The sequence below is a fragment of the Capra hircus genome, chromosome 8 (genome assembly GCF_001704415.2).
Source record: "Capra hircus breed San Clemente chromosome 8, ASM170441v1, whole genome shotgun sequence".
In the NCBI taxonomy this organism is placed as follows: domain Eukaryota; kingdom Metazoa; phylum Chordata; class Mammalia; order Artiodactyla; family Bovidae; genus Capra; species Capra hircus.
The window spans coordinates 85433786-85459366 of NC_030815.1; the positions used below are offsets into that span (position 1 = coordinate 85433786).

A 25581-nucleotide genomic window follows, 5' to 3' on the forward strand; every position below is an offset into this window, starting at 1 on the left:
TGTCTATCAGATCTAGTCCCTTAAATCTATTTCTCACTTTCACTGTATAATCATAAGGGCCATCATGGTCAACGAAAGAGTCTGAAATGCAGTACTTGGATGCAATCTCAAAAACAACAGAATGACCTCTGTTCATTTCCAAGGCAAACCATTCAATATCATAGTAATCCAAGCCTATGCCTCAACCAGTAATGCTGAAGAAGCTGAAGTTGAATGGTTCTATGAAGACCTATAAGACCTTGCAGAACTAACACCCAAAAAAGATGTCCTTTTCATTATAGGGGACTGGAATGCAAAAGTAGGAAGTCAAGAAACACATGGAGTAATGGACAAATTTGGCCATGGGGTATGGAATGAAGCAGGGAAAGACTAATAGAGTTTTGCCAAGAAAATACACTGGTCATAGCAAACACCCTCTTCCAACAACACAAGAGAAGACTCTACACATGGACATCACCAGATGGTCAACACCGAAAACAGATTGATTATATTCTTTGCAGCCAAAGATGGAGAAGTTCTATACAGTCAACAAAAACAAGACCAGGAGCTGACTGTGGCTCAGATCATTAACTCCTTATTTCCAAATTCAGACTGAAATTGAAGAAAGTAGGGAAAACCACTAGACCATTCAGGCATGACCTAAATCAAATCCCTTATGATTATACAGTGGAAGTGGGAAATAGATTTAAGGGACTAGATCTGATAGACAGTGTCTGATGAACTGGTCCTGTCACTTCATGGCAAATAGATAGGGAAACAGTGGAAACAGTGGCTGACTTTACTTTTTTGGGCTCCAAAATCACTGCAGATGGTGACTGCAGCCATGAAATTAAAAGACGCTTGCTCCTTGGAAGAAAAGTTGTGACCAAACTTGACATCATTTTAAAAAGCAGAGACATTACTTTGCCAACAGAGGTCCGTCTAGTCAAAGCTATGATTTTCCAGTAGTCATGTATGGATATGAGAGTTGGACTATAAAGAAAGCTGAGCACTGAAGAATTGATGCTTTTGAACTGCGGTGTTGGAGAAGACTCTTGAGAGTCTCTTTACTGCAAGGAAATCCAACCAGTCCATCTTAAAAGAAATCAGTGGAATATTCACTGGAAGGACTGATGCTGAAGCTGAAACTCCAATACTTTGGCCACCTGGTATGAAGAGGTGACTCATTTGAAAAGACCTTGATGGTGGGAAAGACTGAAGGCAGGAGGAGAAGCGGACGACAGAGGATGAGATGGCTGGATGGCATCACCAACTCAACGGACGTGAGTTTGAGTGATCTTCAGGAGTTGGTGATGGACCAGGAGGCCTGGTGTGCTGCAAGTCCATGGGGTCGCAAAGAGTTGGACACGACTGAGTGACTGATCTGAACTGAACTGAAGAAGGTTGCTTCCAAGCTTGGGCAGTTTAATAAAGTTTCTAAATATATCCATGTACAGCATTTTGTGTGGAGATAAGTTTTCATTTCTTTTGAATAATATCAAGGTACATGATTCCAAGACTGTATTGAAAGTGTTTAATTTTGTAAGAAGTGGCTAAACTCTCTTCCAAAGTAGCTGAACCATTTTGCACTCGCACCAGCAATGAATGAGAGTTCCTATTGCTCTACATTTTGCCAGCACTTGATGTTGTCCGTGTCCCAGATTTTGATGTGTAGAGGCATCTCATCGTTTTAACTTGCATTTTCTGATGACATATATACAGACATTTTTTCCTGTGTTTATATGCAATCTATGTATCTTCTTTTTATTGAGGTCTCTGTTTAGTCTTTGACCCATTTTTAATCAAGTTTTTTGTTTTCTTATGAGTTTTTTCTTGAGTTTTAACAGTTTTTGTATATTTTGGATGACAGTTTTTTAAAAATCATATGTGGCTTTTTATTTTCTCCCTGTCTGTGGCTAGTCTTTTTAGTCTCTTTTACAGAGCAAAAGTTTTTAATTTTAATGAAGTGCAACTTATCAAAAATTTATTTTGTGGCTCTTACTTTTGATTTTATATTTAAGAAGTTATTATATAATGCAAGTTTGCTGAGACTTTCACCTATGTTGTATGTAGGCTTATGATCCGAAGTCATTATCTAATGCAAGGTTTCTGCGACTTTCACCTATGTTGTAGTTCTGCATTTTAAATATAGGCTTATGATCCATTTTGAATTAATTTTTTGAAGAGTGTAAGGTCTGTGTCTAAGGTTTATATTTTTTGCATGTGCAAGTCCAGTTCTTCAAGCACCATTTGTTGAAGAGACTATCTTTGTTCCTCTGTATGGTTCTGGGGATTTTGTTATATTTCAGTGGTCTATTTGTCCATTCTTTGCCATAAAAACAATTGAAATTCTGGCACACATGATAACATGGATGAACTATGAAGATACTATGCCAAGTGAAATTAGCCAGACAAAAAGGGGCAAATATTATACAACTCTACTTATATAAAATATATAAAATAGGCAAATTCATAGAGATGCAAAGTAGATGAGAGTTTACCAGGGACCAAATGGAAAGGAAATGTCAAATTATGGTTTAATGAGGATAAAACTTCTGTTTGTGGAGATGGAAAATTTTCAGAAATAAATCCTGTAATAGTTACATTTGCAGAACACTGTGAAAGTAATTTATTCCACTGAACTCTACACTTAAAAATGAATAAATGGAATATTTTATGTTATGCCAATTTTGTTGTTGTTTTTCACTAAGTTGTGTCCAACTCTTTTGTGACCCCACGGACTATGCCTGCCAAGCTCTATCCATGGGACTTCCCAGGCATAAATACCAGAGCGGGTTGTCATTTTCTTCTCCAGGAGATCTTTTGGACCCAGAGACTGAACTCATGTCTCCTGAATTGGCAGGCAAATTCTTTACCACTGAGCCACCTGGGAAGCCCTTATGTATATTTTCAGTTCAGTTACTCAGTCGTGTCCAACTCTGCAACCCCATGGACTGCAGCACGCCAGGCTTCCCTGTCCATCACCAACTCCTGAAGCTTGCTCAGACTCATGTCCATTGAGTCAGTGATGCTGTGCAACCATCTCATCCTCTGTAGCCCCCTTCTCTTCCTGCCTTCAATCTTTCCCAGCATCAGATTCTTTTCCAATGAGTCAGGTCTTTGCATCAGGTGGCCATAGTATTAGAGCTTCAGCTTCAGCATCAGTCCTTCCAATGAATATTCAGGACTGATTTACTTTAAGATTGACTGGTTTGATCTCCTTGCAGTCCAAGGGACTTGCAAGAGTCTTCTTGAACACCACAGTTCAAAAGCATGTATATTTTACAACCAAATAAGTAAGTAAATAACTAAATGAAGCTGGTATATGATAGAAGTGATGTTACAAATTATTAGGAGTTGATAGACTAGTCAATGAATTGGGCCTGGGACAACTAACTATCATGGTATCATGGTGGCAAAAGTCAGATTGCTACTTCAGAGCAAACAAAGATATAATTTCCTGTTGATTTAAGGACCTAAATGCAAAAAGCAAAACTTTAAATCTTTTTGGCACTTCGAGGACCGAAGAATAGGATAGAAATGGAATTCTTAGAAAACAATTAAAAACCTCAAGCAGTAAAAGGAGATATATTTTACTAATAGAATGAAAAACCTCTACATGACAAAATGAAAGCAATAATTAGATACTATTTCATACCTGTCAGAATTACAAAATTTCAGTGGTCTAGTAGTGGCAAGTGTCAACATAGGTATAAGGAAATTAGAACTCTTATATGCTGCTAAGTTACAGTAGAAATTGGTTTTTAAAAACTCTATTCCCAGCAAGGTGAGATGAGTGTGCACATGGAGGGTAATCTAAGATAGCGACACAGAGGCCATGCACTGTGAGAAGTAATGAGGTAGCCTGCAATGTGGGAGACCCGGGTTTGGTTCCTGGGTCAGGAAGATCCCCTGTAGAAGGAAATGGCAATCCACTCCAGCACTTGCCTGGAAAATCCCATGGGTGGAGGAGCCTGATAGGCTACAGTCCATGGGGTTGCAAAGAGTCAGACATGACGGAACGACTTCACTTCACTTCACTGAGAGTATAAAGAGGCAAGTTTCTCACCATCACAGAAGGAAGTTACCAATATAGAAAAGGAGAAAACTAGGATGAAACCTATAATGTTGGTTTGGAATTAGAGGTATAAATGTGTGTATGAACTCATAGATTTTATAGGTAAGTAGTTAGATAAGTAGGTAGGTGAGTAGGAGAGTAGAGATGATAAATGAACAGATAGATGACAGATACACAGATATATAGATTTCTACATAGAGACTGATACATAAATATATTTTTCTCTATCTCTATCCAACAAGCATTCTGGAATAGCGACATCCCATAGCAACAAGCATACCTAACACCCAGATCTTCTAAATACCATTTTCCACTGAAAGCAATCAGTGCTCCTTGGAGAGATGGCTAAATCCATGGCTGGCAAAATACAAGATGAGCTATACAACCATTTGAATACTAGAATAAATTATGACTATAATTGGATTGTAAACAATGAAATAAAATGAAAAACTATGTGTCCATACAGACACAAGTAAATTGCAAATAGTTAAGAAATGTGGTACTTACTGCTTCAAAGTACCTCTATACAAAATACTTATTAATTACAAAGGAAAAAAAGTAATTTCACAGTGGACAGGCCTGGAAATTCTCACCTTAGTGCAGAGGTCAAGTAAGCATGATCAGCAATGGAATATATCAAAATCATGAACCACCTGATTAGCATACAAGGAGAAGACCACAGTATCACTTCTGTGATATTTTTGACGAACATGCATAACCTGAATCAAGTCACGAGAAAGCCTTTGTAACATGAGGGATATTCTATTCTAAACCAGCGTGTGATTTTTGAGAGTATCAAGTTAATGAAGTCAAAGAAAGACTTTAGCAAGAGACTAATATGGCAAGAGACTTCCATATGGCAAGAAACTAATGAGAGATGACAACCAAGAGCAAAGATCATTTTCAACTGCTTTTTATTTTTTATTTTTTTTGCAATGACGGACACGAGGGGGCAGTTGGTGACACCTGAAGGGGTCTGAGAATTAGACAGTCGATAGTGATGCATCAATGTTAGTGATGATGGTTGTACTCTATATGTATAAGATGTAGGAGAACCTTCTTATTTGTAAGAAGTACAAGATTAAGTATTCAAGGTGATGGAAAATCAAATGACAACTTTCAAATAGTCTAGGAAAAATAAATATATACCGCACTTATAGTATTTCTGTAAAATGTGTGACTGTTTCAAAAAATTAAAACAGTTGGCAAAATTATGCATTGAAAATATGCATTTCTACTAGCTAGTAGTTAACAAATTCTCCCATACGTACATAGCCAAACAGGTCCCAACAGGCTCTTTGTAATACAGAAATTGTAATAAGGAAAAAAGACATCAATACATAAAAAGGAACATAATTATATAAATCATGCTGCTGCTGCTGCTGCTGCTAAGCCGCTTCAGTCGTGTCTGACTCTGTGCGACCCCAGAGACAGAAGCCCACCAGGCTCCCCTGTCCCTCGGATTTTCCAGGCAAGAACACTGGGTTGCCATTTCCTTCTCCAATGCATGAAAGTCAAAAGTGAAAGGGAAGTCACTCGGTCGTGTCTGACTCTTCGTGACCCTATGGACTGCAGCCTACCAGGCTCCTCCGTCCGTGGGATGTTTCAGGCAAGAGTGCTGGAGTGGGGTGCCATTGCCTTCATGGTTATGTAGAAATAAGTATATTTATAATCTAGAATACTACACAGCAGTTAAAGATGAACTGTCTTGACATGAATAAATACTGTGAAAATAGTAGATTATTTTCACAATAGGGATATTATTTGTGTATTTTGAGCAGACCAAGCAATCCTTTGAAATTGAAGAACACATGTCTAGGATATAAAATATAAGAGGGTGGACAGAAGAATGCACACTATTTCAAACTATCCGATCACCTCCCAGGACAAAAGAATGCAGTTAGATGGGCTCAACTGTTCTGTATCATTCCAATTTTCTTTTTATCTGAACAAAAATGGAAAACTGTTTTCTTAATTTGTGGATAATAGGTGTACGAGCTTGTGATAGATTATTCCTTGTACCTTCTTCCTCCATGAGAGAGATATTATTAAAATTTTAAAACAATAAAATAAAATTGTTATCAAAATTTTAAATGCTCTGAGCAGAATTTGAAAACAATGTCTGACCTGGTTATAAACCACAATGGATTTTCCAAACTAAACCATGTATCTCTAGGAAAACTTGCCTCCTAGTCCCCAGGATTCCAAAGTGGGTAGCAAGAAACCCTACCCAGATTACCCAGAGTGAGTGAGATGCAGAGGAGGGAAACAGCATTTCTGAAGATGGAAAATATGAGCTGGAAGACACCAAACCCTTTGATTTCTGGAGGAAACATTTGCAGAGAGTCATGTTCTCTGATTATCGTAAAGGGCCACAAAGAGCTATTTTGTGTGCCATTATGTGAGACATGAAATTATCTTACATTTTAGTAAGAACAGTAGCAAAACATTTTTGTCTTGTTTTGTTGGTGGGGTTTTCTTGTTGTTGTTGCATGATGGATAGCCTCAGGAGGACTATTTGCAGTTTTGTTTTAATTTAATGTTAGAATATAATGATTTATGGGTTTCCCTGGTAACTCAGCTGATATAGAATCTGCCTGCAGTGCAGGAGACCCCAGCTTGACTCCCGGGTTGGGAAGATCCCCTGGAGAAGGGATAGGCTACGCACTCCAGTATTTTTGGGCTTCCATGGTGCCTCAGATGGTAAAGAATCTCCTGAAATGCAGGAGACCTGGGTTGGACCCCCAGGCTGGGAAGATCCCCTGGAGGAGGGCATGGCAACCCACTCCAGTATTCCTGCCTGGAGAATCCCCATGGACAGAGGAGCCTCGTGGGCTACAGTTCATGTCATTGCAAAGGGTCGGACAAAACTGAGCGACTAAGCACAGCACAGCACATGTATTGTTAATCCCAAATCCTAGTTTATCCCTCTCTTCCCTGCCCAAGTTTCCCTTTGGTAACCATAAGTTTGTTTTCAAAGTTTGTGAGTCTGTTTAGCAAATGTATTTTTATGCCTTACCTATTATCAGATTTTATGTTGTGATAAGATTATGTAAAATATTCCTGTTACAGCCTAACTCCTTGATGTTAATTAAAGCAATGCAAATAATGAGAGCTCTCTCCCTGCCAGACCTGTTCCCTCATGGACATGGTTATCAGTTAAACTTAATATTAACTATCACCTGATAAACTTAGTATTCTCTATAGACTGTTCCTATCTAAGCAATGCATCTGATTAGAGAGAAAGGGCACTGTTTCTGAACAGGATTCAGTCTCCTTTTGTTTGGTACAAGTGAAAAGTTCTGAAGCAAATCTACCCCAGAGAGGTACCTTCACTGTGTCTGCTTCGTCTCCACTATATGAAGACGGAGATGTGGACCTGGAACTGATGTAAAACTTGATCTTTAGATTCTGTTCAAATATATTGTCAACTGGATCGCCCTAGAAAACCAAGTTAAGGAAAACAAAAATTCAAGAGATCACTGTATAGAATTCGGCACTCTTAACATAAGTCATGAGCATAACACTACTTTCCAATAATGGGTGATAAAACTGTAACTTTAGTATTTTTGAAAGAAGTATGTCAACACTCAAAACTGTAGCCATGATCTTTCAGTGGTGGACACAGCTGCTCCTACTGCACCTCTGAGCACTGCTCTTATGTGCTGTTTCACATCCATCATTCCATTCCATGTGGAAGTACCATGACATAAAAAAAAAAAAAAGAGCAGGTGGATTCCACTCACAGTGGGTTATAGAGAAATGGATCAGAAACTACAGATAAGAACTCTGTCACTGAGGGCACCTAGTGAAGAGGATCAGAATATGTCACCCCCAAGCATGTCACTTTGGCATATTGATTACTTGAATTAAAGTACTTGAGAAACAGCCATGCAAGGCTACTCTGCCCTCCTTTGTTCTTCTGAAGGAAGAAGGATACAAATCTTCCCTGCGAAAATCACCGTTCCTGTGCCAGGAGGAGGGAAAAACTTTATCACCAGAAACATGGAATTCAAGGCTAGGAAGGCTGCACAAACAAAGATATGATTGTTAAACGACCCATATTTTCCTTGTTACTTCACCATTTGTGACTCATAACCCAAACCCCTTTGTCTTGTTGTTTCTTCACAAATATATTGTACCTTTGCCTAAAAAAGTATAAAATCTTCCTTCCTCTGGTTACTTAAAGTCTTCTTTCTCTTGGGAAGGCTCCCATGTACATGTAAAAAATTAATAAGATGTGTATGCTTTTCTCCTGTTATTCTGTCTTATGACCAATAGAAAGAAGACAAGAATTTTTCCCACCCACAGTGAATTAGGCATTAAATGAAAGTAAATGAAACTGATCATGGTTGTATGACTAACGGCACCAATGTAAACCCCTGCTTATTTAATAGCATAGAAATACTGGCACACAGGGGTCAACATCTATTATCATCAGAATTTTTGTGACTTTACTTTGGAAGATCATGTAGTGCATAATTTAGTGATTTCCAAAGTTATAAAGTTTCTTAAAATGCAGAGGCAGCTCCAGGATTTTTATATAAGTGAGGCTCAATCAGAAGATGAGGTGAAGCTATAGGTCAGCCTTCCTGGGGTTGCATACACACAGTGAGTGTTTCACATGGTACTAAAGAGTATTTTGCTGTTTTCTTTACACATAATGTTTAATATCCATGAGATGATGGTGGTGGTGGTTGTGATGGTAATAGCAGTAGTAACTGGGATTTAGGGGTAGGAGAGCTGGTAGAAATTATTGAAAGGCCAACCTGCCTGAGCACCCCCCTTAGTCTCAAGAGCCACAATTGTCAAAATGTCCTATGCATTTGTATGAGCATGTTTTGGGGGTAACAGAACAAACTCTCTTCAGAAAATAAAGCCAAATAATAAAGAGCATAAATAACTGACAATGTGCAAAGCAAAGAGCTTTGTTTAGTAAATTACATCTTAAGCTTGATTTCAGTTCAAGGCAAATTCAGACACGTGGCTTAAATCCCCAACAGGTTGGATACAGTATCTTCCATTGTTAACTCATGTGACCACTATGGTGAAATATGAATTATTTTTGTATATTTTATTGATTTTTTTTTTTTTTGGTGTGGAGAATTTAAAAGTCTGTCTTTTGGATTGATTCCAGGTACAATTTTCTATGTGGCACAGTGGTAAAGCCACTTGTCAGTGCAGAAGACCCAAGAGATGTGAGTTTGATCCCTGGATCAGGAAGATTCCCTGGAGTAGGAAATGGCAACCCACTCCAGTATTCTTGCCTGGAAGATTCCATGTACAGAGGAGCCTGTCAGTTACAGACCATGGGGTCACAAAGAGTTGGCTACGATTGAGCAACAGAGCACACACGCACAGTTTTCTATGTGGTTAATATTTTAGAGATCAACAAGGCTCCCAACAAAATACTTGAGCCTAACACTATAAGTGTTAGTCGCTCTTTCCTGTCCAACTTTTTGCAACCTCGTGGACTGTAGCCCACCAGGCAACTCTGTCCATGGAATTCTCCAGGCAAGAATACTGGAGTAGGTAGCCATTCCTGTCTCCAGGGGATCTTCCTGACCTGGGGATCAAACCTCGGGTCTCCTGCACTGCAGGCAGATTCTTTACCATCTGAGGCACCAGGCTGGAAATTTAAAACCAGCAAGATTGGCTGTCATTTATTGCTAATAATATAATCAAGGCTATGGTCTTCCCAGTGGTCACATATGGTTGTGAGAGTTGGACCATAAAGAAGGCAGAGTGTTAGAGAATTGACACCTTTGAACTGCGGTGCTGGAGAAGACTCCTGAGAGTCCTTTGGACAGCAGGGAACTCAAACCAGTCAATCTTAGAGGAAATCAATCCTGAATACTCATTGGAAGGACTTATGCTGAAGCTGAAGCTCCAGTATTTTGGTCATCTGATGCAAAGAGTAGACTCATTGGAAGAGTCCCTGTTGCTGGGAAAGACTGAAGGCAGAAAGAGAAGAGGGCATCAGAAGATGAGATGGCTGGATGGCATCACCGATGCAATGGGTATGAACTTGGGCAAACTTTGGGAGATGGTGACGGACAGGGAAGCCTGGTGTGCTGCAGTCCATGGGGTTGCAAAGAGTTGGATACGACTGTGTGATTGAACAACATTGCTAATAGACTTGTTCCCTGGGAGGGCCATGACCATTACTGTGGGCATAAGCAAGCTAGCTACATGACACAGCTATCAGCAAAACAAGCAGATAAGGAGTTAATTTACTCCTACCAATGAAGATTCCCCTCCAAAAGTTCTCAGTAACCTAGGTAACTGACTACTGGAGAGACCCATCTGTCCTCTCCCATCCCCTGAATCTTACTTTTAAGCTTTAAATTAGGCAACATAGAGTGAAACCCTGAAACTCAAGACACCCCACCCTCTATGCTAGTAAAATCAGAGCTCTCAGTCTCCTTTCTCTCCCATTCTCTCTATCTGCCACCTTGTTGTGTGGCCCTTGGGTGTGCCATGTACCCGCCAGGGCCTGTGATTGATCAATCATGTTCCTCAAATTTCCCTTACAGTTTTTACTTAAGAGCATCCTGCTATCATGATAAGAATCACAAGGCTCGGGCCAGACACACAGTGGTCCCTGTGGTGATGGGGAGGATTGTGTGTGGCACTCACTACAAGTACTACGGCTCAGGTGAATGCCCTGGGCATTCCTAGCTAAGAGCATCACTACCAACCAGCTGAGACTACAAAACAGAGTTTAATCTTGCTCATAGTGTGTTGTCTTTTGTGCTTGACTTTTTTCACTCAACATTATGCTAATGAGATTCACTCATGGTGTTGTGTATAGCTGTAATTTATTCATTTTTATTGCTATAGTGTATTTCATTACATTAATATAGCCTAATTTCTTTATTCATTCATTTTGATGGACATTTGTGTTTTAGCTATTACAATCATTCTTCTACATACATCCTGGCATAAAATATGCAAGCATTCCTACAGGATATAGTTCTAGAACTGGAATTACACAATATGCAGATTCATATTTGTTCAAGTGCTCACCAACACTTGCTTTTGTAATCATTCTGTGTTAGCTATTTATTTTCACTAGTGGCATCTCATGAGGTTTAGAACTTTTAATATGTTCATTGTCTATTTGGATTTCCTCTTTTATGAGTAGTCTGTTAAATTTCTTGCCACTTTCCCATCAGATTCACTGCCTTTTTCTTATTGATTTATAAACTGCTTATATATTCTAGATATGAGCTTTTGTTATTTGTAGTGTTGTAAACATCTATTTCTACTCTTAAGGCTTGTGTTTGGATGATCATTTTTCACTGTTCTATAGTCCCAGTTTTATAATAAATTAAGTATTTCTAATACAAATTTTTCTGGGCACTGTCAAACACCACTGGTCTATGTATTTATGTTTTTGCAAATACCACACTGTTTTAATTTACAGATTGTAGTTTAATAATAAATCTTGAATTTCTGGGACTTCTCTGGCAGTCCAGTGGTTAAGACTTCACTTTCTAGTGCAAGAGGTGCCTAGTCCATCTCTGGCTGAGCAGCTAAGATCCCACAAGCCTTGTGGCCAAAAAACCAAAAACATAAAATAGAAGCAATATTGTAATAAATTCAGTAACGACTTTAAAAATGGTCCACATCAAAAACATCAGAGAACAATATGGATATTCCTTAACAAACTAGAAATAAAACTACCATATCACCCAGCAATCCCACTGTGGGCATATACTCTGAGAAAACCACAATTCAGAAAGACACATGTACCCCAGTGTTTACTGCAACACTATTTATAATAGCCAGGACATGGAAGCAACCTAGATGTCCATTGACAGATGAACGGATAAAGAACATGTGATACATATATGCATACATATATATATAATATATATAATGGACTATTTCTCAGCCATAAAAAGGAACAAATTTGAATCAGTTGTAGTGAGGTAGATGAACCCAGAGCCTGTTATACAGTGTGAAGTAAATCAGAAAGAGAAAAACAAATATAGTATGTTAATGCATATATATGGAATCTAGAAAAATAGTACTGATAAATCTATTTGCAGGGAAGGAATTGACATGCAGACGTAGAGAAGAGATGTGTGACCACGTTGCAAATTTCATGAAGAAAATAGAATTTAATCAGGATTATATTTAATCTCGGTATTTTATATTAAATCTTTATTTTTTTATATTAAATCTTTAATCTTGATGGAATCTTGATTGAACTGATATATTATCAGTAAACTCAAACAGGGGCTTTGTATCAACCTAGAAGGGTGGGGTGGGGAGGGAAATGGGAGGGAGGTTCAAAAGGGAGGGGATATATGTATATCTATGGCTGATTCATGTTGAGGCTTGACAGAAAATGACAAAATTCTGTAAAGCAATTATCCTTCAGTAAAAAATAAATTAATAAAAAATGAAGAATTAATATCTTTATAATATTGAGTCTTTCAATCTAGTGTTATAGCTATTTAACTTAGGCCTTTTAAAACATTCCTCTTTAAATTTTATCATATTTCTTCCTAGGAGCCTTCTAGCTATTGTTAGATTTGCTTCTAAATATTTGATTCCTTATGCTATTGTAAATGGTGTATGTTTAAAAAGGTAATTATTTAATATTCTAATATAATTACTTCATATTATTTAATATTCATATAGAGAGATGCATTTGATTTGAGTATATCACTGTGACATATATTTGTTTCTGTATATTGACATTGTAGTCAACATATTCTGTACATATAATATACTCTGTATATTGATTTTTATATACTAATATGGTAGTGAACCACCTTGCTAAACTATTAATAATTCTAATAATTTATTGAAAAGATCCTCAATTTCATAATGAATTTTATGCTCGTAAACATAAATATTTTAATTTTTTCATTTTTATACTTTTTTGCACTTCATACTTTTCATTTTTTACTTTGTTCATAAGTATAAAAATAGGAAAGCTTCAGTATTTCACCATTATACAGTTATATACATATATAATTATTATATATAATGGTGGCACTAATGGTAAAGAGGGCTTCCCAGGTGGTGCTAGTGATAAAGAACCCACCTGCCAATGCAGGAGATGGTAAGAGACATGGGCTTGATGCCTGGGTTGGGAAGAGCCCCTGGAGGAGGGCATGGCAACCCACTCCAGTATTCTTGCCTGGAGAATCCCATGGACAGAGGAGCCTGGTGGACTTTGGTCCATAGTGTTGCAGAGTCAGACATAACTGAAATGACTTAGGATGGAGGATAATAATATTATATAACACATAATAATTATTATATAATATTAAATATTATTATTATATATGACTTTTGTTGCTGGTGCTGATATCTTTGATCAGATAAAGAAAGTTGTTTTCTATTTCTAGATTGGGAAGAAGGGTTTTGCTTTTCTATTATAAAAGGCTGTTGAATTTTTTCAGATGTTCTTATGCTTTTATTGAAATGATATGGTTTATATTTTTAATCCATGAAAATCAAGATGGTGGAGTAGAGGGATGTGTGCTCATCTTCTCCTGCAAGAACACCAAAATTGCAACTAAAACAACTATCAACAGGAGAATCTTGGATCCCACAAAAGAAAGATACCCCATGTCCAAGGGCAAAGAAATCCCAACAAGATGGTATGAGGGGTGTAATCACATTTAGAATCAAATCTCATAACTGCCAGAGATGCTCAGAGGGTACAAACAAAACCTCATGCTCAGCAGGACCCAGGGATAGGTGCAGCGACCCCCACAAGAGACTGAACCAAACCTGCCTTTGAGTGTTTGAGGGTCTCCTGTGGAGGCACAGGTCAGCAATGGCCTGCTGTGGGGACAGGGGTTCTGGCTGCCGCAGACCTAGGAGGCACAGTGTGTGGCATAAGTCATCTTGGAGGAGGTTGCCATTAGCCCCACCACAGAGCCACTGAGCCTACAAACTGGAGAACAATTATACCAAAGAAGTTCTTGCACTGTTGCAAAAGTTCTAGGGCCCAAAACAGACTTTCCAGCCTGGGGATCTGAGAACCCTCTGGGAATTTGACTTTGAAGGGCAGTAGAATAGCACCCCGGAGAAGGCAACGGCACCCCACTCCAGTATTCTTGCCTGGAAAATCCCATGGACAGAGGAGCCTGGTAGGCTGCAGTCCATGGGGTTGCTGAGAGTTGGACACGACTGGGTGACTTCACTTTCACATTTCACTTTCATGCATTGGAGAAGGACATGGGAACTAACTCCAGTGTTCTTGCCTGGAGAATCCCAGGGACGGGGGAGCCTGGTGGGCTGCCGTCTACGGGGTCGCACAGAGTCGGACACGACTGAAGCGACTTAGCAGCAGGATTTGATTACAGAACTTCCGTAGGACTGGGGAAACAGACTCTTGGAGGGCCAAACAAAACGTTTTGTGCACCAGGACCCAGGAGAAAGGAGCAGTGACCCCACAAGAGACTGAGCCAGACTTTTAATATTTTTAATCTGTTACTGTGTTATATTTTTAATGTGTTACTGTGTCATGTTGATTCATTTTCCAGGAGGAAAAGGGGACGACAGAGGATGAAATGGCTGGCTGGCATCACTGACGCGATGGACGTGAGTTTGAGTGAACTCTGGGAGTTGGTGATGGACAGGGAGGCCTGGCGTGCTGCAGTTCATGGGGTCGCAAAGAGTCAGACACGACTGAGTGACTGAACTGAACTGAAAGTGAAACTTTGTGTATCTGTTCAGTTCAGTTCAGTCACTTTGCTGTGTCTTAAAAATTTTTTCAACAATTTCAGGATTTCATGAGAATTCCCACTGTACAGCTAAGAGTATACAAAAGATCAGATTTGGTATGTGTACCGTGCAGATGTTCTACCACTGGGCAATAGTAATGAAGTATACTGAAAACAGTGTATATAGTCTTTGACCTGTTCCAAGGAATGCCATGGCAATCAGCACAGCTGAAGCAATGGATGTTCTTGTTAAATTTCAAACTAAAGTTCAAAGAATGCTTCTGTAACTTCAACCAAAATCATGGATTGTATACCTTTGTCTTTAACAAACACATGAGCATCGTTATCCTAGCCTTACCCTCAATAATCTTTTAATGAGTGGCTAAAATTTAAAGCTGTGTTTTCAGTTAAGACAAAACCGGTATTGTTCATAACAGGTATAGGACCAACAAAATACTCATTAATGTCAAAAGTAGAATTCTGTATGTTCACCAGTAAGATTAGACTTCTTCCTTTTTAAATATTCCGTATCAGGTTTCAGTATCAGGTTACACTAACCACATAAAATAATTTGGGAAGTGTCTTAGTCAACTACAGCTGCCAAAACAAAATACCAAGGATTAGATGACTAAACAGCAGGCATGTATTTCTCATAGTTCTGGAGGCTGGATGTTTTAGATCAGGGTGCCAGTGTGGTTGGCTTCTGGTGAGAATTTTCTTTCTAGCTTGCAGACAGCCAGCTCCTCACTGTGCCCTCATATGGAAGAGGCCACCAATACTATCAGACAAGGGTCTCACTCTTACAATCTCATTTAACTGTTTAGTCGCTAGTCGTGTTCAATTCTCTCTGACCCTATGGACTATAGCCTGCCAGGCTCCTCTGTCTATGGGATTGTCCTGGCAAGAATACTGGAGTGGGTTGCCATGCCCTCCTCCAGGGGATCTTTCTGACCCAGGGATCAAACCCTCATCTCTTAATGGTTCCTGCATTGGTGAGTGGGTTCTTTACCACTACAATCACCTGGGAAGCCTATAAATATACATAAAGATAGATAAAAAGATACAGACATTATAAGAAATTGTCTCACATAAATAGATCATAAATAATTTCCTTAAATAAATGAAAGATTAAAACATATACATATAGATAAACATAAGAACATATAAAAAGATACAGATATTATAAGGAATTGGCTCACATGATTATGGAACATAACCAGGAGGAGATATTGATACACAAATAGATAGTGATATAAGTTTCTGTTGGTTCTCTTCCTCTGGAGAACCCTAAACCAGATTTTGGTGCTGAGAAGAGACTGGTTCCAAATTGGGAAAGGAGTATGTCAAGGCTGTATATTGTTACCCTGCTTATTTAACTTATATGCAGAGTACATTATGCAAAATTCTCATCTGGATGAAGCACAAGCTTGAATCAAGATTGCCAGGAGAAATATCAATAACCTCAGATATGCAGATGATACCACCCTTATGGCAGAAAATGAGTAGGAACTAAAGAGCTTCTTGATGAAGGTGAAAGAGGAGAGTGAAAAAACTGGCTTAAAACTCAGCATTCAAAAAACTAAGATCATGGCATCCAGTCCCATCACTTCCTGGCAAATAGATGGGGAAACAATGGAAACAGTGAGAGATTTTATTTTGGGGGCTCCAAAATCACTGCAGATGGTGTCTGCAGCCATGCAATTAAAAGACAATTGTTTTTTGGAAGAAAAGCTATGACAAACCTAGACATCATATTAAAAAGCAGAGATATTACCGACAATGGTCCATATAGTCAAAGCTATGGTTTTTCCAGTAGTCATGTACGGCTGTGAGAGTTGGACCATAAAGAAGGCTGAGCACCAAAGAATTGATGCTTTTGAACTGTGTTCTTGGAGAAGACTCTTGAGAGGCCCCTGGACTGCAAGGAGATCAAACCAGTCAATTCTAAAGGAAATGAATCCTGGACCTTCATTGTCCGTGAGGTCACAAAGAGTCAGATACGACTGAGTGACCAACACTTCCACTTTCACATGAATGATCCCATAGGACATTATGGAAAGTGAAATAAGCCAGTTACAGAAGACGAATACTACATGATTCCACTTATGGGAAAAATCTAAAGTAGTCAAACTCACAGAAGCAGAGAGTGGAATGCTGGCTGCCGATGACTACAGGAGAGGAAAAGTGGGGAAACATCTGTCAGTGAGTACAAAGTTTCACTTACGCAAGATGAATGAATTCTGGAGATCTGCTGTTTAAAGTTGTGCCAATAGCTAACCATATTGCATTGTGTACTTGAAAACTTGTTAAGAGGGTTTATGTTAAGTGTTCTTACAGGAATGGCAGTAAGAGAACATATTTCTGCCAGGGATGGCAGTCCAGGAGTTAGGACTCCCTGCTTCCACTGCTGAGGGCCTCGGTTCAGTCCCTGGTCAGAGAACTAAGATCCAACAAGCAATGTGAGGGACAAAAGTGTTTCTACAACAATAAAAAGAAGCACAAGGAAATTTTTGTAGGTAATGGATGTATCTATTACTTTGATTGTGGTGATAGTTTCATGGGTGTATGAGTATGTACAAAGTAATCAAATAGTATACATTAAATATGTACATCAGTTGTAAATCAATTGCACCTAAATAAAGTTTTAAAAAATAAATAAATAAAATGAAACATCTCTATTAACTGTTATAGTTCTTAGTTTCCTGACTGGAACCAGACACATATCCAAGGATTCCCCAAAAACAGAATGGATAAATAAACTATTGTATATTCACATAATAGGTGATCACATATATTGAAATACAGTTGAACATATTATTGGGCTTCCCTGGTGGCTCAGATGGTAAAGAGTTGGTTCAACCCCTGGGTCAGGAAGATCTCCTGGAGAAGGAAATGGCAACCCACTCCATTACTCTTGCCTTTACTACACATAAATGAGACTCACCCACGCAAAGCTGTGATACAAAAGAACCTGTACAGTGTGATTCTACTTACATACTAAAATTAAATCCTCTTGTTTAGGGATGCATGCATTCACTAGATGTAAAAACATCAAAAAGCAAGGTGAGCAGCAGAGTATCAATTGCCCCCAGCAGAAAGAGAGGGCTTGCTGTTTCTGAGGACGGGCACCCTTGTGGGGCATCAATCATCTTCCCGATTTTCACCTGAGAGCAGGTAACAGAGGTGTTTTACGTACTTTTCTCTATGTGTGTCAGAATTCACGATGTAAAATATTTTGTTATTTTAATTCTAATATAGATGACTTTACAGCCTACATAAACTTGCAGCCTTATTTCCATGAAAACTGTTTCTTTGTTATGTGCTTATGTCAAGCCTCCAGTTCTCTCCCATGGAATATTAAAAGAGTTTTATTGCAAAGGGAAGTGCTACTCTGAAAGCATCAGTGACTTCTGAAGTGGCTGCAGCACGTACCCAGGAAGTTTAGTACTTACTTCACACTGAGCCACGGCATTAGAAGTTGTATTAAAAAGTGCCAAGGAAGATGAACTTGGGTCTTGTAACACTAAACCTGGAAGACAACAGCAAGCAGTTTAAAATGAGAAAACTGAAACCAACATTCATGCTTTTTTCAACCTTAATCTCTTTAAAATTGTTTTCAGACCACATTTTTGGAGATAACCTGACTTATTATGTGTGTGTGTGCGTGCTAAGTTGCTTCAGTTGTGTCTGACTCTGTGCGACCCTATGAACTGTAGCCCACCAGGTTTCTCTGTCCAAGGAATTCTCCAGGCAAGAATACTGGGGTGGGTTGCCATGCCCTCCTCCAGGGGATCTTCCTGACCCAGGAAAGGAAACCACGTCTCTTACGTCTGTCTCCTGCATTGGCAGGCAGGTTCTTTAAAACCAGTGCCACCTAGGAAGTCCTTGTATACATACTTAAATAAAAATAGGTTTATATTTATTTTTATATATTAAGTATATCTGAGAATTATGCATCTCAAATGAAATAATTTTAGCAAATTTATATAAATTTATAATGAAACTATATAAATAAATTATGTAAGTTTTCATGAATTAACTCCTGTGTGTCAAGTCATTGCTTTCTTTTCCTTAATAGTATTACATTTAAATAAAATTTGAAACATTTTTAGAAGACTCAGGGGATTTCAGCAATATGATCATGCCAATGATAGGTACTTTTTCTATGTTAGCTTCTCCCTACAGCAGGAATCAATTTCATATTATTCCTCCCAGGTACCCGGTACAATTATCTGTTAGTATCCACAGGATATGGCTTCCAGTACCCCTTGCAGATACCAAAGTCCTCTGATGCTCGAGTTCTTTACATGAAGTAATGTAGTATTTGCATGTAATAACGTATCCACATCCTCCTCTGTACTTTAAATCATCTCTAGGTTACTTATAGTACTGAATGCAATGTAAATGCTATGTTAATAGTTGCTGGAAGCTGGCAAATTCAATATAAATTCTATGTAAATAGAATGGTGCACAGCAAAGTCAAGTTTTCCTGTTTGGAACTTTCCATAAATCTTTTATTTTGTATTTTTTATCTGAGTTTGGGTAAATCCACAGACATGGAACTCACAGATATGGAGGGTCAAATGTATGCATTTCTTAGCCTAAGTTATCTATAAGAAGAACACAGGCAGATATAAAACAAATATTAATTATACTAAAAACTTTTATGGTAGTATCAAGGCTTTATTTATTTAGACAAAATAAAATAGCCAACTACAAGTTTATTTTTTTCCTTAAAGGAATTTTAAAGAAATTCCATACATTATCATTTGGCAATTGTATGAACTTTAAATATATTAAAAAATAAAATCTCATGGTAAGAGTATACCTTTATTTAAGTACGAGAGAAAAAAAAGTAGGAATTTAGACCTTCTCCAATAAGCATACATTTAACAACTGATATTGCCATGAGTGTGAATTTTCCAGCTCTAAATTGCTAACACAATTTCTTAATAGTCAAATAAGGAAATGTGTTCAGAAATGTCACATAATACTGCATAAAGATTGTACTGCTCTACACCATTCAGGGAAAAAAAAATGGTAAAAATAAAACTGTGACAAATAAAAATGAAACAGTGATAGACTTCATTTTTGGGGGCTTCAAAATCACTGCAGATGGTGACTGCAGCCATGAAATTAAAAGACGCTTCCTCCTTGGAAGAAAAGTTATAACCAATCTAGACAGCATATTGAAAAGCAGAGACATTACTTTGCCAACAAAGGTCTGTCTAGTCAAGGCTATGGTTTTTCCAGTAGTTATGTATGGATGTGAGAGTTGGACTATAAAGAAAGCTGAGTGCTGAAGAATTGATGCTTTTGAACTGTGGTGTTGAAGAAGACTCTTGAGAGTCCCTGGGACTGCAAGGAGATCCAAACAGTCCATTCTGAAGGAGATCAGCCCTGGGATTGCTTTGGAAGGAATGATGCTAAAGCTGAAACTCCAGTACTTTGGCCACCTCATGCAAAGAATTGACTCATTGGAAAAGACTCTGACGCTGGGAGGGATTGGGGGCAGGAGGAGAAGGGGACGACAGAGGATGAGATGGTTGGATGGCATCACTGACTTGATGGACATGGGTTTGGGTGAACTCTGGGAGTTGGTGATAGACAGGGAGGCCTGGCATGCTGCAGTCCATGGGGTCACAAAGAATCGGACAAGACTGAGCAACTGAACTGAACTGAACTGAAAAATAAAACTTCATGTGAAAAGCTTAAAATGTTAGCTTGATAAATTATTGTGATAATATATAGTCTTTGTTTTTAGGTTCTTTCAAAGAAATGTCAAGCTTAGCACTACTCCTACTTATCAAGGTTTTGGGGTCCCAAAGGACCCCATCTACTGGTGCTCTGTAGTGAGCAATACCCTGGCCTTGATTCCTTTGCTGGAGCATCTGCCCTGAGGCCACCACCATCTGAACTTGCTATATCACTTAGTCTATGTTCAGTGCATCACTTATTCTACCTCTCTCTTGAATTAGGACCCATCTTGGTTCTTTGTAAGGATACTCAAAGTTCTTTTTAATTGTTTCTTCTATTGTCCATAAAAAGTCAACCCACAAATATTTATTAGACAAATATTTACTTCTAGAGTTTGCCTATCTTGAATTCCTGATTCACCTATTCCTTCCCCTCCAGAATGTTGATCAGCTCTTGCAGATTCATCCCAGTCTGATACAATCCAATGTGAACCAAAAAACTGTGGAATGAGAGGAACGGTGAACTCAGACAGGCGGAAGCTCTGCTAACATATTTGCTTAAGAAGCAGCTCTGTTGAGAAAATGAAATATCCCTTCCAAGCATTAAAGGTAACACCCACAGTTTATTTTTTTAAATAAATTATATATAAAATGGAGTATTACTCAGCCATAAAAAAGAATGAAATTAGGTCATTTGTAGTGATGTGGATGAATCCAGAGTCTGTCATACAGAGTCAAGTAAGTCAGAAAGAGAAAAGCAAATATATATTAATGCATATATATGGAATCTAGAAAAATGGTACTGATGAACCTAGTTTCAGGGCAGGAATAGAGATGCAGACATAGAGAACAGACTTGATGACACAGCAGGGGAAGAAGAGGGTGGGATGAACTAAGAGAGTAGCATTGACATATATACACTTTAATAGGTAGCTAGTGGGAAGTTGCTGTATAACACAGGGAGCTCAACCTGATGGTCTGTAACAACCTAGAGGGGTGGGAAGTGGGAGGGAGGTTTAAGAGGGAAGGGCCTTACATATCAGCTCAGTTCAGTTCAGTTCAGTTCATTTGCTCAGTCATGTTCGACTCTTTGTAACCCCATGAACTGCAGCACGCCAGGCCTCCCTGTCCATCACCAACTCCTGGAGTTTACCCAAACTTATGCACATTGAGTCGGTGACACCATCTGACTATCACATCCTCTGTCGTCCCCTTCTCCACCTGCCTTAAATCTTTCCCAATATCAGGGTCTTTTCAAATGAGTCAGCTTTTTGCATCAGGCAGCCAAAATATTGGAGTTTCAGCTTTAACATCAGTTCTTCCAATGAACACCCAGGACTGATTTCCTTCAGGATGGACTGGTTGGATCTCCTTACAGTCCAAGGGACTCTCAAGAATCTTCTCCAACACCACAGTTCAAGCATCAGTTCTTCTGCGCTCACCTAGAGCCAGACATCCTGGAACGTGAAATCAAGTGGGCCTTAGGAAGTATCACTATGAACAAAGCTAGTAGAGGTGATGGAATTCCAGTTGAGCTATTTCAAATTCTGAAAGATGATGCTGTGAAAGTGCTGCACTCAATATGTCAGCAAATTTTGAAAACTCAGCAGTGGCAACAGGACTGGAAAACGTCAGTTTTCATTCCAATCCCAAAGAAAGGCAATGCCAAAGAACGCTCACACTACCACACAATTGCACTCATCTCACACGCTAGTAAAGTAATGCTCAAAATTCTCCAAGCCAGGCTTCAGCCACATGTGAACCGTGAATTTCCAGGTGTTCAAGCTGGTTTTAGAAAAGGCAGAGGAACCAGAGATACTTATGGCTGATTCACATTGTTGTTTGGCAGAAACCAACATAACATTATAAAGCAATTATTCTCCAGTTAAAGTTTTTTTTTTTAATGCGCCATGGGAAAAAAGTGGAGGAGGATCAGGAGCATCCTGATGCAAATCTGAGGCATCTCCCATGATGATGTCTCCTCAGCTGCACTTAGCAATATCTCCACTTTGACTCCTACAGCTCTGAACACACAGACATGCATTGCCTCGACTCTGTCTAATTTGAACAGCAGATTTTCCCATTGCCAGAGTGGCTTTGCCTTATGCCTGACACATGGGAGCTTCCCAAAACTGGGATGTGACTGGTACAAACTGAAAAAATTTAATTACAGAAGGTCTTTATAAAAGGTAATTCCACTCAAAGTAAAATACTTTGCTTCCACTGTGATAGAAAAATCTCGAAGTTGTATAAAATAAAACCAAACAAAATGACTCTTTGAACATTTTATCAAACAAGAGTAGACATACACACAAACTTTAACCTTGGCTCCAAGCTGGCTTATGAGAGCTAATCTTCCACCTGCATAGTAAACTGGTTCCCTTGTAGTTAATTGGATTCATGGACATGGAGTGCAATAAGTACTGATTTAGGCAACAGTTAGCCCCATACACTTTTAGATCCGAGTGTCTCACCTTTATTCGGGTGTTCAGTTTCTAACCACAGGTCAGATTGGTACTTCTCTCTGGCTTTCATTTTACTAAAAGAGGCAGAGAAAAGGGAAGACACCATTAAGTGCAAAGTGCAGGATACGGACCTATAAGTGGATCTCACTTAGCTGGAATGAAGGGCTAATGCAGTTAGAGACTTCAGTCAAGCTGAATTTATTACTTATAACATTCCAAATAAAATGTGTCAGGATTTGTTCCATAGGGAATTGAAATAATGGAGCAAATAAATGTACATACATATACTATTTTCTGTCTGATTTACATGCTTGCTGCTGCTGCTGCTAAGTCACTTCAGTCGTGTCCGACTCTATGTGACCCCAAAGACGGCAGCCCACCAGGCTCCCCCATCCCTGGGATTCTCCAGGTAAGAACACTGGAGTGGGTTGTTATTTCCTTCTCCAATGCATGAAAGTGAAAAGTGAAAGTTTCTGTCTGATTTACATGCCTACTTTTAAGCAAATGTGTGAACTGAGATGCTCTGTGCATAAGATGAAATAATGTGTTTTTTCTGGAAGATTACACAGATAGCTGTTTACATTGTATCATCCACACACTGAGGAATGTCTTTTTCATGTTTAAATGAAGTATACTGTATAACTGGATCATTTGTAACATATGAAGCTTTTGGCTTTAAGTATTTCAATGTTTACACTGAGGTTGATTCAAATGTTAATAATTACAGTTAAGTGAATTAGTCTTTAAGCCTGAAAGAGGCCCTGAGAGGCTTACATTTCTTCTTGACTCATTAAAATGACTCTTTTGGAGCACACTGATGTAGGAGACAACTGTCATGTTTATATTTTCACACTGGCTTTGAATTTTCTTTTTTCCTTTTACTCTCTGATACTATACCACCTCAAATATACTGATGTATTTATTAGCTATGTTTACTGTCTATTTGTATGATTATCATATTATCATACACAGTGTTCTTGCCTGGAGAATCCCAGGGATGGGGGAGCCTGGGCTGCCGTCTTTGGAGTCGCACAGAGTCGGACACAACTGAAACGACTTAGCAGCAGCAGCAGCATACACGTTGTTGGAGTTTAATTTGCTTTATGTTTGTGATAAGAATAAAACAAACCACTTTACTGACCAGCAAACAGAATGGAGAGAGGCACCCTTTAAAAAATACACATATTGCCATGTGAAAGTTACAGCTATAATTAAAAATATATGGAAATTAACCTCAGTAGAAGTTAAAGGTCATTTAATAGTTAAAGGTCCATGGGAAATATGCCACATTTTGAGTTTACCTCATTCTATTACTATTCAAAACATTTTTTCTACACATACAAGGTATTTCTTACTAGAGGATTTGGGGTACCTGTGAATCAAGGACATTTTGCAAATAAGGAGAAAACAACAGAAATTTCATTCACAGATGATTTAGTTTTTAATATTATTGATATCATTTTGTAGAGATACTGGAATCAATTAAAGCCTGTTGAAAGTACGTATGTTAAAAGTAACTAATTGCTTTCAAACTTTCATAATTTTTCACAGAAATAAATCTAATTCTTTTTTTTAAAAAACCCATACTTTACGTCTTAGGAAGAAACTAAACACAACACTTTGTAACCAGATTATAAAACAATCATTTTAAAAATGGTATCAGTTGGTCTCACCAGTTTAGAGTGACTGGCACAGCCGCTGGGAGGATCTTTCTGGAAATTTGCTCTCTGTCCAAAGCTGACTCCAACATAATCAGAGCTGACATATCCAGTTTATCACATCGCTCCATTGCCCCTGGCATTTTCTACAAAATCAGGTAAGTAGGTTTTGAGTTCCATCTTAAGTTTACAAAACTTTAAATCACCTCTAGAAAAAGTTAGGAGGTGCTGGGGACTATTAGTTTTCTTGAATAGTAAACAGAAAACTGATTGTTAAAATGTATTATTTTTCAATAAATTTGGGGATAGTATTAAAAATTCCTGTGAACAGTCTCATTTTTATTCTTATAATTCTGATAAATGCATCCCTTTCCAAAAAAAAGTAGGGCTGATCTCTCATGAAAAGGCATTTTTCAGGTTGAAATCCAATGAACTGAGATTATTCAGCAAGTTTATTATCATCATTTTAGCTTTCCTCTTTTCCATTTTATGAACCTTCCTGGGCTGGGACTGACACTCACTCTTGCTCCTAAAACCAAGCTGGAATTTCTTAAAGACTCCTCTTCTTTGGTTTTTTCTAACACCAAGTCCTGGGACTCTTTTTCATCCTTGATGCTATAATATAAAAAGTAAAAGACAGATAAAGGCAAACATGGAAAAAAAATTAATCAACCTAAATGAGGCTAAAGAAAGATACAGGACAGCAAATCTTAGCATAAAGTATTTAAGGAGTCATAACAAATAATTTCTGACCAACAGAAAAGAGTAAAAATCTAAAGATACCTCTAAAATATATATTATCCTTGATTTTTATAATGCTCATAGAACACATGAAATGGTTGACCAGATTTAGGCCACACTGGACAAGAGTAGACTACTTCCAGGTTCAGATCATGTAGTTGGAGAAATCATTAATTCAAGGCAAAGATAGTTTTCAGTCAGTTCAGTTCAGTTGCTCAGTCGTGTTTGACTCTTTGTGACCCCATGGACTGCAGCATGCCAGGCCTC

General features: G+C 38.4%; 1 pseudogene; it reads right to left on the reverse strand.

Moving 5' to 3' along the window:
* Positions 1-25581, reverse strand: part of LOC102173298 — a 69608-nt pseudogene that overhangs the window by 37071 nt on the left and 6956 nt on the right.